We start from the raw sequence: 10,649 nt of genomic DNA, 5'->3' as shown, positions 1-10,649 counted from the left end.
CCTGGGGCAGGAACTCACCCCCGACCTGGAGCGAGCAATCCACCCTGGCTGAGAACCATGGCCTCAGACTTGGAGGTGCTGATTCTCATCCCAGCCACTTCACACTCGGCTGCGGACTGTTCTAGCAAGAGCTGGAGGTCGCTGTTTGATGGAGCCAGAAGGACCACATCATCCGCAAAAAGCAGAGATGAGATCCTCCCACCACCGAACTCGACCCCCTCCACCACCCGGCTGCGCCTTCAAATTCTGTCCATGAAAGTCACGAACAGAACCGGTGACAAAGGGCAGCCCTGGTGGAGTCCAACTCTCACCGGGAACAGGTCCGACTTATTGCCGGCCACACGGACCAGACTCATACTCCTGTGGTAGAGGGACTGGATGGCCCCTAGCAGAGGGCCATCCACCCCATACTCCCGGAGCACTTCCCACAGGGTGCCCCTGGGGACACGGTCATAAGCCTTCTCCAAATCCACAAAACACATGTGGACTGAATTGGCGAATTCCCATGCCCCTCTAGCACCCTCGCTTGGGTAAAGAGCTGGTCCGTGGTTCCACGGCCAGGACGAAAACCACATTGTTCCTCCTTGAGCTGAGGTTCAACTATCGACCGAACCCTCCTTTCTGGTACCCTTGCGTAGACTTTCCCGGGGAGGCTGAGGAGTGTGATCCACCGATAGTTGGAACACACCCTCTGGTCACCTTTCTTAAAGATAGGGACCACCATCCCGGTTTGCCATTCCAAAGGCACTGCCCCCAATGACCACACAATGTTGCACAGGCTCGTGAACCAAGACAGCCCTGCAATATCCAAAGCCTTGAGATACCCAGGGTGGACTTCATCAATCCCTGGAGCCCAACCCACCGTGTAGTAATTTCACTACCTTGGCGACTTGTGCCCCAGTGATCAGAGCTTTTTTTGGGGTGAGGAGCTCGGTCATCCGGGAGGGACTCGGAGTAGAGCTGCTGCTCCTTCATGTTGAGAGGAGCCAGTTGAGGTGGTTTGGACATCTGGCTAGGATGCCCCCTCGAAGCCTCCCTCGGGAGGTGTTTCAGGCATGTCCAACTGGGAGGAGACCCCGGGGCCGACCCAGGACACACTGGAGGGATTATATCTCTCGGCTGGCCTGGGAACGCCTTGGGATTCTCCCAGATGAGCTGTTGGAAGTGGCTGGGGAGAGGGCGGTCTGGGCCTCTTTGCTGAGGCTGCTGCCCCCGCGACCCGGATTCGGATAAGCGGGAGACGACGATGACGATATATATTTTTTTCTTCTCAAAACCTCCTCCACTATTGCCGGCTACCTTTTCAAAACACTTTGGCCCATATATGTTGTTGTAAAAATGTGTAAAACAACAACTAGATGACATTGAAGTAAACAAGAAAACATTTTAATCAAAACGTGTATATTACAAGGGCGTAGCTTTGGTCTCAACATTGTTAGGGACAGCATAACCTGCATGAACATTTTTTGCTGGGGACGGGACATTATGCTTCTTGAACATACTTACGTCAATGTTGTTCACCGGATATTCCCAACATTTATCTCAGAATGTAACCCAGAAGAACGCTCTTCTGTCAATGTTCTGGCCTAAATAATCATCTCTCAAAGATGACTGAAAAGGTTTACTATTGTAGGATGTTGAGGGGCTTTGAAAGACCTGCTCTGACTTACCTTAACCCCTGTATTCCACTTGGGGGTGCTGCAGTAACACAGTATGAAGTGAGTAACGCGTGACCATCCCCACCCCTTTTGGGTCACTTTAGTGGACCACAAATGAGACTACAGCCACACACACACTCATATACACACAAAAACACCATTTGACTTTGACATCAAGTGACCTGAGTTAAGTAACACGACCTTTCTCAGTGGTGAAAGACACCCGTTCTCGTGTCTCTGTAGTCTGTGTACACTCACATCCTGTCTTCTGCCCGAAGCCTCATCCTCTGTAAGTTTAATTTAGATTTGCTCCCCCCGTTTGTCTTTTTCAAGATACTGTATATTAAACTATAACAACTGGATTATTTAAAACAAAATAGGCCACTTTTATTTTGCATGCTTGGCAAAAGGCTGATTATATTTAATTTATAAATTATAAACGATGCACAAGAGTTTGTCCATAGATAAGACAATAAGTAGTCCGGTACTCTAAATTTAAGAATTAACTGACGAGTTAATTTGACTCAAGCCTGCATTTTGCATGCATATTTTGTTTTGTTTTGTTATTTCATATTGTGTAGGCAGTGATTTGTGGCATTTTATATATTTGACTTGTTGCTCTACTTTGACTGTTGAGAGTCTTGGTGTTTTTGTGTGTGTTTTTTTATTGTATTAAATATTGTTACTAAAAGCTGGTATACTGGATTACAGCCAATATTCTGACTATGAAAGGGTTACTGACTAGCATGTAAACGTAAACATGTCATGACACTGGTGGTTAAACAAAGCGATGGACACACGCCTGGAACTGTCTCAGGAGCCTGTGCTGTCCTGGAGGAGGCATACATTGCTGTCACGAAGAAGGCAGGGGAGCAGGAGTCCGCTTTCAAAGCACATGTTTTCAAGTGCACACTGGAGCAATATGTGATACATTCATTGTCATACAAAGAACGTCATGGTATGTGCATGGTTACACACTTACCACCAGCAATGGGTGCCTGCAACTTAGTAGGCCTCAAAACCGTGGCACAAGCAACCAAGTAAAAAAAACAAACCAAAAAAAATCCCTTGAGAAAATCCCCCGATTTTAAAGTGTGGGTGCTTTTTAATATAAATTACCTGTAAGATGAAAGCAATGCAACACATTAATTTGAAGTGAAAAGATTTGACGATACATTAAAGTACAGTAGAATTTGTTTAATTTGATTCAAAATAGAAAATTAATATTACAGGCAATAGAAAATGTACACTATTTTACACAATTGAACATTTTTGACCAAGTAGGACAAGCAAAGCTAGCCTGGTACACCAGACTCAACGCTGTTCCAGCTATTGAGTCTGGCCACCCTTCCCACGGAAACAATTTCCAGGGCGGAGCAAGCCACAGCATACAGACAGCGGAGTGGACCAATCAGCGACGGGCAGACGTGACGTTAGTAAAATGGCGACTTCAGGATGACGGACTTGCGCGCGGAAGTAAACATATGAAGAGAGCGGAGTTTATTCGACATGGCTAGCGCGAGACAGATTGTTGTCAGTGACTCGTGTCGATGTGTTTTTGGTCATTTAAAACTGATTTTACCGTGGATTGGAACATATTCTCGGCTCTGCCGTTCACCGTCTGTGTTGCTGAAGGGACGACTTTCGACGCGCAAGAGTGACGTTGCTCGTGAAGAACACGTCACGCAAATAAACGAATCTGATTTGTCGATTGATTTTGTATCTGCTCGAAAAGGCCGTCAATGGGATGGGTCCCAGACTATTTCTCTCTGTTTGAAAAATACAGGGAGAATAGTCTGGCAGAGCCAGGCTAAAGCAAAGCTACGAGATGAATGTCCTTGCATTCCAGTGTGGTGGTAGCTCGACATATGAACGCATCGACATACATTCTTTCGACGTACTACGTAAAATATGAGTTGTCATCTGTCTCGACTTACGATGACATGCTCAAAATACGATGATTTACCACGATACATATAGTATATCCAGATCTCTCCTCAACACCTTCACATCGATTTAGTAAGTAAATATTGTGGTGAGTGACGTGGAGAAGAATGATAGTGACTGGGTTATGTTTTTAACACTTGCTGTTCTTGTGTGCATATACTGCACTACCCCAAGAAACAATCCACGTTATTGAATAGAACACACATGAAATAACAACAGCAATTACTCCTCTCAGTCATGGTTGCCACAATTACCCATCATCCAATGCGGCGGAACAGATAAATAACAGTCGCTACACTATTTTACGAAATGTTTACCTAGCAAATCGATGTGAAGTAAGTAAAGTAAGTGAAGGTGCTGAAAAGAGCTCTGGTACAGTGGGGCAAATAAGTATTTAGTCAACCACTAATTGTGCAAGTTCTCCCACTTGAAAATATTAGAGAGGCCTGTAATTGTCAACATGGGTAAACCTCAACCATGAGAGACAGAATGTGGAAAAAAACCCAGCAAATCACATTGTTTGATTTTTAAAGAATTTATTTGCAAATCATGGTGGAAAATAAGTATTTGGTCAATACCAGAAGTTCATCTCAATACTTTGTTATGTACCCTTTGTTGGCAATAACAGAGGCCAACATTTTCTGCAACTCTTCACTAGCTTTTCACACACTGTTGCTGGTATTTTGGCCCATTCATCCATGAAGATCTCCTCTAGAGCAGTGACGTTTTGGGGCTGTCGTTGGGCAACATGGACTTTCAACTCCCTCTACAGGTTTTTTTATGGGGTTGAGATCTGGAGACTGGCTAGGCCACTCTAGGACCGTTAAATGCTTCTTACGAAGCCACTCCTTTGTTGCCCTGGCTCTGTGTTTGGGATCATTGTCATGCTGAAAGACCTAGCCACGTCTCATCTTCAATGCCCTTGCTGATGGAAGGATATTTTCACTCAAAATCTCTCGATATATGGCCCCATTCATTCTTTCCTTTACACAGATCAGTCGTCCTGGTCCTTTTGCAGAAAAACAGCCCCAAAGCATGATGTTTCCACCCCCATGCTTCACAGTGGGTATGGTGCTCTTCAGATGCAATTCAGTATTCTTTCTCCTCCAAACACGAGAACCTGTGTTTCTACCAAAAAGTTCTATTTTGGTTTCATCTGACCATAACACATTCTCCCAGTCCTCTTCTGGATCATCCAAATGCTCTCTAGCGAACAGCAGCCTTTGTTACTGTGGTCCCAGCTCTCTGTAGGTCATTTACTAGGTCCCCCCGTATGGTTCTGGGATGTTTGCTCACCGTTCTTGTTATCATTTTGACGCCACGGGGTGAGATCTTGCATGCAGCCCCAGATTGAGGGAGATTATCAGTGGTCTTGTATGTCTTCCATTTTCTAATAATTGCTCCCACAGTTGATTTCTTTACACCAAGCATTTTACCTATTGCAGATTCGGTCTTCCCAGCCTGGTGCAGGTCTACAATTTTGTCTCTGGTGTCCTTCGACAGCTCTTTGGTCTTGGCCATAGTGGAGTTTGGAGTGTGACTAACTGAGGTTGTGAACAGGTGTCTTTTATACCGATAATGAGTTAAAACAGGTGCCATTAATACAGGTAACGAGTGGAGCCTCGTTAGACCTCGTTAGAAGGATTTAGACCTCTTTGACAGCCAGAAATCTTGCTTGTTTGGAGGTGACCAAATACTTATTTTCCACTCTAATTTGGAAATAAATTCTTTAAAAATCAAACAATGTGATTTTCTGTTTTTTTTTTTTTTTTTTTCAAGTAGGAGAACTTACACAATTGGTGGTTGACTAAATACTTATTTGCCCCACGGTTACTAAAGCGGTACCAATACTTTGGTCCTATCCAAAACTTTGTACTGTGATTTTCTGTTTTTTTTTTTTTCCACATTCTGTCTCTCATGATTGAGGTTTACCCATGTTGACAACTACAGGTCTCTAATATTTTCAAGTAGGAGAACTTGCACAATTGGTGGTTGACTAAATACTTATTTGCCCCACTGTATATGGTGCGGTTCACCGTGGACACGTTTTGGTGTCAGAAAAGCACGAAATAGATGAGGCAGATCTGCGCATCTCTGAGAGAACGCCCAAAAACACTGGGTACAAAACCATCTTTTTTCTTAATTTGACTTAACTGAGATACATCAAGTTAGGCATGCTTTTCATCCCTAAATTACTACTTACTTATTAAAAATTAGTTTTCACAAAAGGTTGATAAAAATTTGGTTTTGTTTGTTTGGTTTACTTATCATATTTAATTAAGTTGTACAGTATATTAGCATTTACAGTGACACACCCGTTGTCTCTTCCGACATCCGTTTTCCGGTAAGTTAAGGTGGCAATAAAAACTTTTTTTTTTTCTTATTTATTTATAGTTTATTTGTTTTACATGTCTCTAATTTAAAGTAAACCTCGGATATAAACACTTATAGGCTCTAATAATCCACAATTTTTCTCTTTTACTAAAATATGCACATATACACATAATATACACAAAAATTTATTTTAAAATCTATAATATTTATATACGTTTTGACCTACAGAGGGCGCCATGTTTTATGCGCGCAATGGCAGCTTGGAGTGATGACGTAGATCGTCACTGTCACTAGACGAATTCTACCGGGGTACTCCAATTCCTTCTACGCGGCGAGACGTCCAACACATGCGCACATCGGTTAAAAGCGGCAAGTACTGACGTCCAACACATGCGCACATCGGTTTAAAGCGGCAAGTACTGACTATTTGTGTTTTTCCTGAGTCTTTTATGACCTTTTCAGTGCTTCAAAATACTTTTTGCATGTGTTTCCCTCTCATACTTTTAAGCATTATGTTTTCTTGTGGTAGTTTAAAGCAGATTGTTGACCTGTATTAGTCACGTAGCATATTTAAACCACCCTTATTAGATATTGCTACATGTAAGTATTTTGTTAAGGCATCTTTAATATATTTTGTCTGTATGCATCTAAAGAAAACACGCTGATAGCGTACTTTGGATGTCAAATTAGCCTCTTGCTGGACGTTTCGCCGGTGTAGCACATTTTTGCAGAACATCATTTTTTTCCCCCTACTCTCCTCTAATCCCGTCTGTCCTGTTCATTTTGCTTTGCTGTTGTTTTGTGAAATATCGACAGTGCTGTCCAGTGTTGTTAATACCGGCGTTAAAGTATAAAAGAGTTACTAATGGCGTTACTTTTTTTTTTTTTTTTTTTTAGCAGTGATTAACTTATTTAATTACTTTTCTCATCTTTGCAACGCCGTTACCATTACTAAGGATGTAGGCATGCATTACTATGCGGTACTACTGGTTGGTTCTCACAAGAAATGTGAGAGACATATGCCACGTTTACATGGAGCCAAATATTCCAATTACAATCGGAATATTTGTTCAAACCAAATAAATGTGTTCCATATAAACACCTCATTCGGAATGAACAGGCCCAAACCGAATGGAATTTTATTCCGTTTCACAGGGGTGGAATATTCCTTTTCCCAAACCGATTAGAAGTAAAATTATATCATGTAAACAGGGAAGCGGAATGGTGTCTGGTTGCGTTCTTTCTGCACATGCTCCGTACTGACGTGGTGACGTCACTTGGTGACGTAAGTAACGTCACTTGCAACATGGCTTCCAAGCACACGCACAGCGCACCCACACAACTTTTTAAATGAACAGCGTGTCATTCTGAAGTTTTGTTTCCACTCGAAAAGTTAAAACAGCAGCTGATCTGACGATTGATCTCCATGTTTTGCAACGTGACACTTTGTTTTGATTAATCTGCGCATGTCAGACGGCAGTTGTCAAACGTCCTTTCGGAATAAAGGCAGACACATGTAAACGCTGGATCGGAATAGATGAAGTGACATGTAAACAGCTGATCTGAAATTTCCATTCGGAATTATTTGAATCGGTATGAATAAAAGTCAGCATGTAAACGTGGCTATAGACTCACGGAGAAATCAGAGCGGGAGGAGGATAGGGAGTTGTTACGCCGTTTCAAACATGATGCAAGGTGGCTTCAATAATACCTGACTGTAGCTAATAGCCTACAAACTACGCCCACATGATGCTACGATAGATATCACCTGTACAGAGAACTAGATGCGAAATAATTCTCTGTGTCAAATCGCTGAACAGGACAGGTTTAAAAAAAAAAAAAAAAAAAAAAAAAAAAAAATTTTTAAATAGATGCGAAATGATAGACTCGCCAGCTTTGGTAAACAGCCGCCATCTTAAAGCAGTAAACTTTTCAGGAAGGCTCTGTTGTAGCGAGCCTTCCAAACAAACCTAAGTAACTTTTCATTTAAAATACTCCTAAATCAGAAAAATCTTGACTTGAATCTATCTTTAAATGATGAGACTGTTTTAAAACGTTCACGTCGAAAGTAGACAGAAGGGAACTAATGCAATAACGAGAGCAATTTTAACTTCTTTAACGGTTGATTCACAACATCAAATGACTTCCAAACATAGCAAAGGTTACTATCTAGTTATTGCAATATCCGCAATACCCCTGTGTCTAGTTAAGTTTAAGGTAAAGAATTGGGCAAGGGCCAATTGTGTCAAAAACCCTTTGAACTTTACATAGTGTGACCGATGGTTTTCTTGTTGTTGTTTTTTATGGAATGAAAAAAAATATATATATATAAAGTAACACCAGTTACTTTGCCAAGTAATTGATTACTCTTACATTCAGGCAACTGAGTTACTAACTCAACTACTTTTTGGGAGAAGTAATTTGTAACTGTAAATAATTAGTTTTTTTAAAGTAAGATGAACAACACTGGTGCTGTTATTCTCATTAATAATGTTCCTCTCGGGTTCAAATTGAAAGGGTTGAACAGATGACATGTTTATGGCGGAAAACACAGACAAGACTGAAAAAGCAGTTTCTGCTCTTGCTCTCCTCTTTAAAAGAAACTGCAGTATTTTAAGCCAAAACAACTGTTGTGTTTGATAGAATAATATGTCTATATGCTGCCATAGCAGATTCGTGGCGCATTAAGCCCCCGAACTATTTCTAATTTGTCCGTTTTACCCTGAAAACCCCCGTTTACAGACGTCGCGCAACCGCTTTTGTTTTCACCTAGCATAAAAAGAAGGTAAGTAATTGTTTTATTATTCAAAATGTCTGCCAATTTTAGTTTAGAATCATTAATTGATGTCTAATATTTGGTTTAAAAAAAAAAAAAAAAGACTTTAAAAAAGTATTCACTCATATATTTTGAACTTTTAAACAAATTACGTCACAATGAAAAATTTGGCGTCTGTAAAAAAGTCACGGATATCTACCTCATAACTGTCGCTTAATTGTACTTTTCTTTTTGTTACCGTCGCATTTTCCCCGATATGTTAGATGATAAATAATCGAGCCAAACAAAGAAAAATTCACAAATAACCAGTGTTGTTAATGTTACTTTAGAAAAGTAATTAATTACAGTTACAAATTACTTCTCCCAAAAAATAATTGCGTTAGTAACTCAGTTACCTGAATTTAAGAGTAATTAGTTATTTGGCAAAGTAACTAGTGATAATTTTCACATTTTTTTTTTCTCAAAAAAAAAAAAAAAAAAAGGTCACACAATGTGAAGTTTAAAGGGTTTTTGGGACAATTGGCCCTAGCCCAATTCTTTACCCTCCACTTAACTAGACACAAGGGTATTGCAATAACTAGATAGTAACCTTTCCCATGTGTGGAAGTCATTTAAAGTTGTGAATCAACCGTTAAAGTTGTTAAAATTGCTCCCGCTATTGCATTAGTTCCCTTCTGTCTACTTTCAAAATGTGTAAGTTTTAAAACTGTTTCATCATTTAAAGATAGATTTAAGTCAAGATTTTGCCGATTTAGGACCATTTTAGATTAAAAAAAAAAAAAAAAAAGTAGGTTCGCTAGGAAGGATCTCTACAACAGAGCCTCCCTGAGAGTTCTACTGCTTTAAGATGGCGGCTGTTAACTAATGTATGTAGTCCTTAAAATAAGTTGCCAATGCAGCCCTGTCTACCATTTGCATCTAGTTCCATAATATATGATATCTACCATATCATGTGGGCGTAGTTTGTAGGCTACAGTCAGGTATTATAGACCCTACCCACGTGACGTCACAACTCCGCCCTCCTGACTGGTGCCGCCCAATTGTCCGTCAACACATCGTGTTTACCTGTTACGGCTATGTACATTCCTCCTATTTACGGCGTGTTTTTCTGCTCGTTAACATAATCAAAATGGTGAAGGCGTGTGTGGCGGTCGGTTGCAATAACAGAGAAGATAGACGGAGAGACTTGAAGTTCTACCGGATTCCGAGAGACCCGGAGACGAGAGCGAGATGGGCTGCTGCAATTCGACAAGAAAACTGGGCTCCAAACGATTACCACAGATTATGTAGTAGTCATTTTATATCTGGTAAGATGCATTTAATATATATTTAGAGGGTTTTGGGCTGACAACCACAATTAAGATCATTGCTAGGCTAATCGCCGACAACATACACGTATGTATGTAGTGAGAGTGCTATCGCTAGACCATATAAACATTAAAAGCCCTAGCTCCATTGACAAATGACATGAAATACATTAGACTTGACAGTGGATGTTAGCAAGAACAAAAGATTTTGAATTGAAAATTTCGTAACTCACCTTCCCGAGCACAAGATTCCTGCCAAATTTTCGTGGACGAGGACCTGTTTCACACAACCAGCAACGTAGCATTTATAAGCCTCCAAGCTCTTAAAGTTTTTCAAACTTTCGTGAGAATAGGCTGATTTTGTGTGGACAAGATAGTTGTAAATATCAGGGTCAGGCAAAGACGGCGAAGACAGCGGGTCGAAAAACATCGATTTAGGCATCAAATATGGATCTGGCGAATGGATAAACTGAAGCTTTTCCACATAACGCCTTTTATGCAACGCATCCAGTGAGTTTACGGCATCCGAAAGCACCGGGTCTTCCATGAAATGCATTATAAATTGCTCGATCAATTGAGACCATTGATAATACAGACACAAAATGATGGACAATGGGGCGGAACAAT

The 10,649-nt window shown here is 40.9% G+C and overlaps 1 protein-coding gene across 1 annotated transcript in view; it reads left to right on the top strand.

The window, feature by feature from the left end:
- Positions 1-1,854: 1,854 nt before the first annotated feature.
- prr33 (proline rich 33) overlaps positions 1,855-10,649 on the top strand; it is an 18,847-nt gene continuing 10,052 nt past the window's right edge. Inside the window, exon 1 of the mRNA XM_057837027.1 lies at positions 1,855-1,947. The gene's annotated coding sequence lies outside the window, so the exon portion shown is untranslated. The remainder of the gene's footprint in view (positions 1,948-10,649) is intronic.

The sequence above is a fragment of the Corythoichthys intestinalis genome, chromosome 5 (assembly GCF_030265065.1).
Source record: "Corythoichthys intestinalis isolate RoL2023-P3 chromosome 5, ASM3026506v1, whole genome shotgun sequence".
Lineage (NCBI taxonomy): Eukaryota > Metazoa > Chordata > Actinopteri > Syngnathiformes > Syngnathidae > Corythoichthys > Corythoichthys intestinalis.
This window is presented reverse-complemented; position numbering and strand designations above follow the sequence as displayed.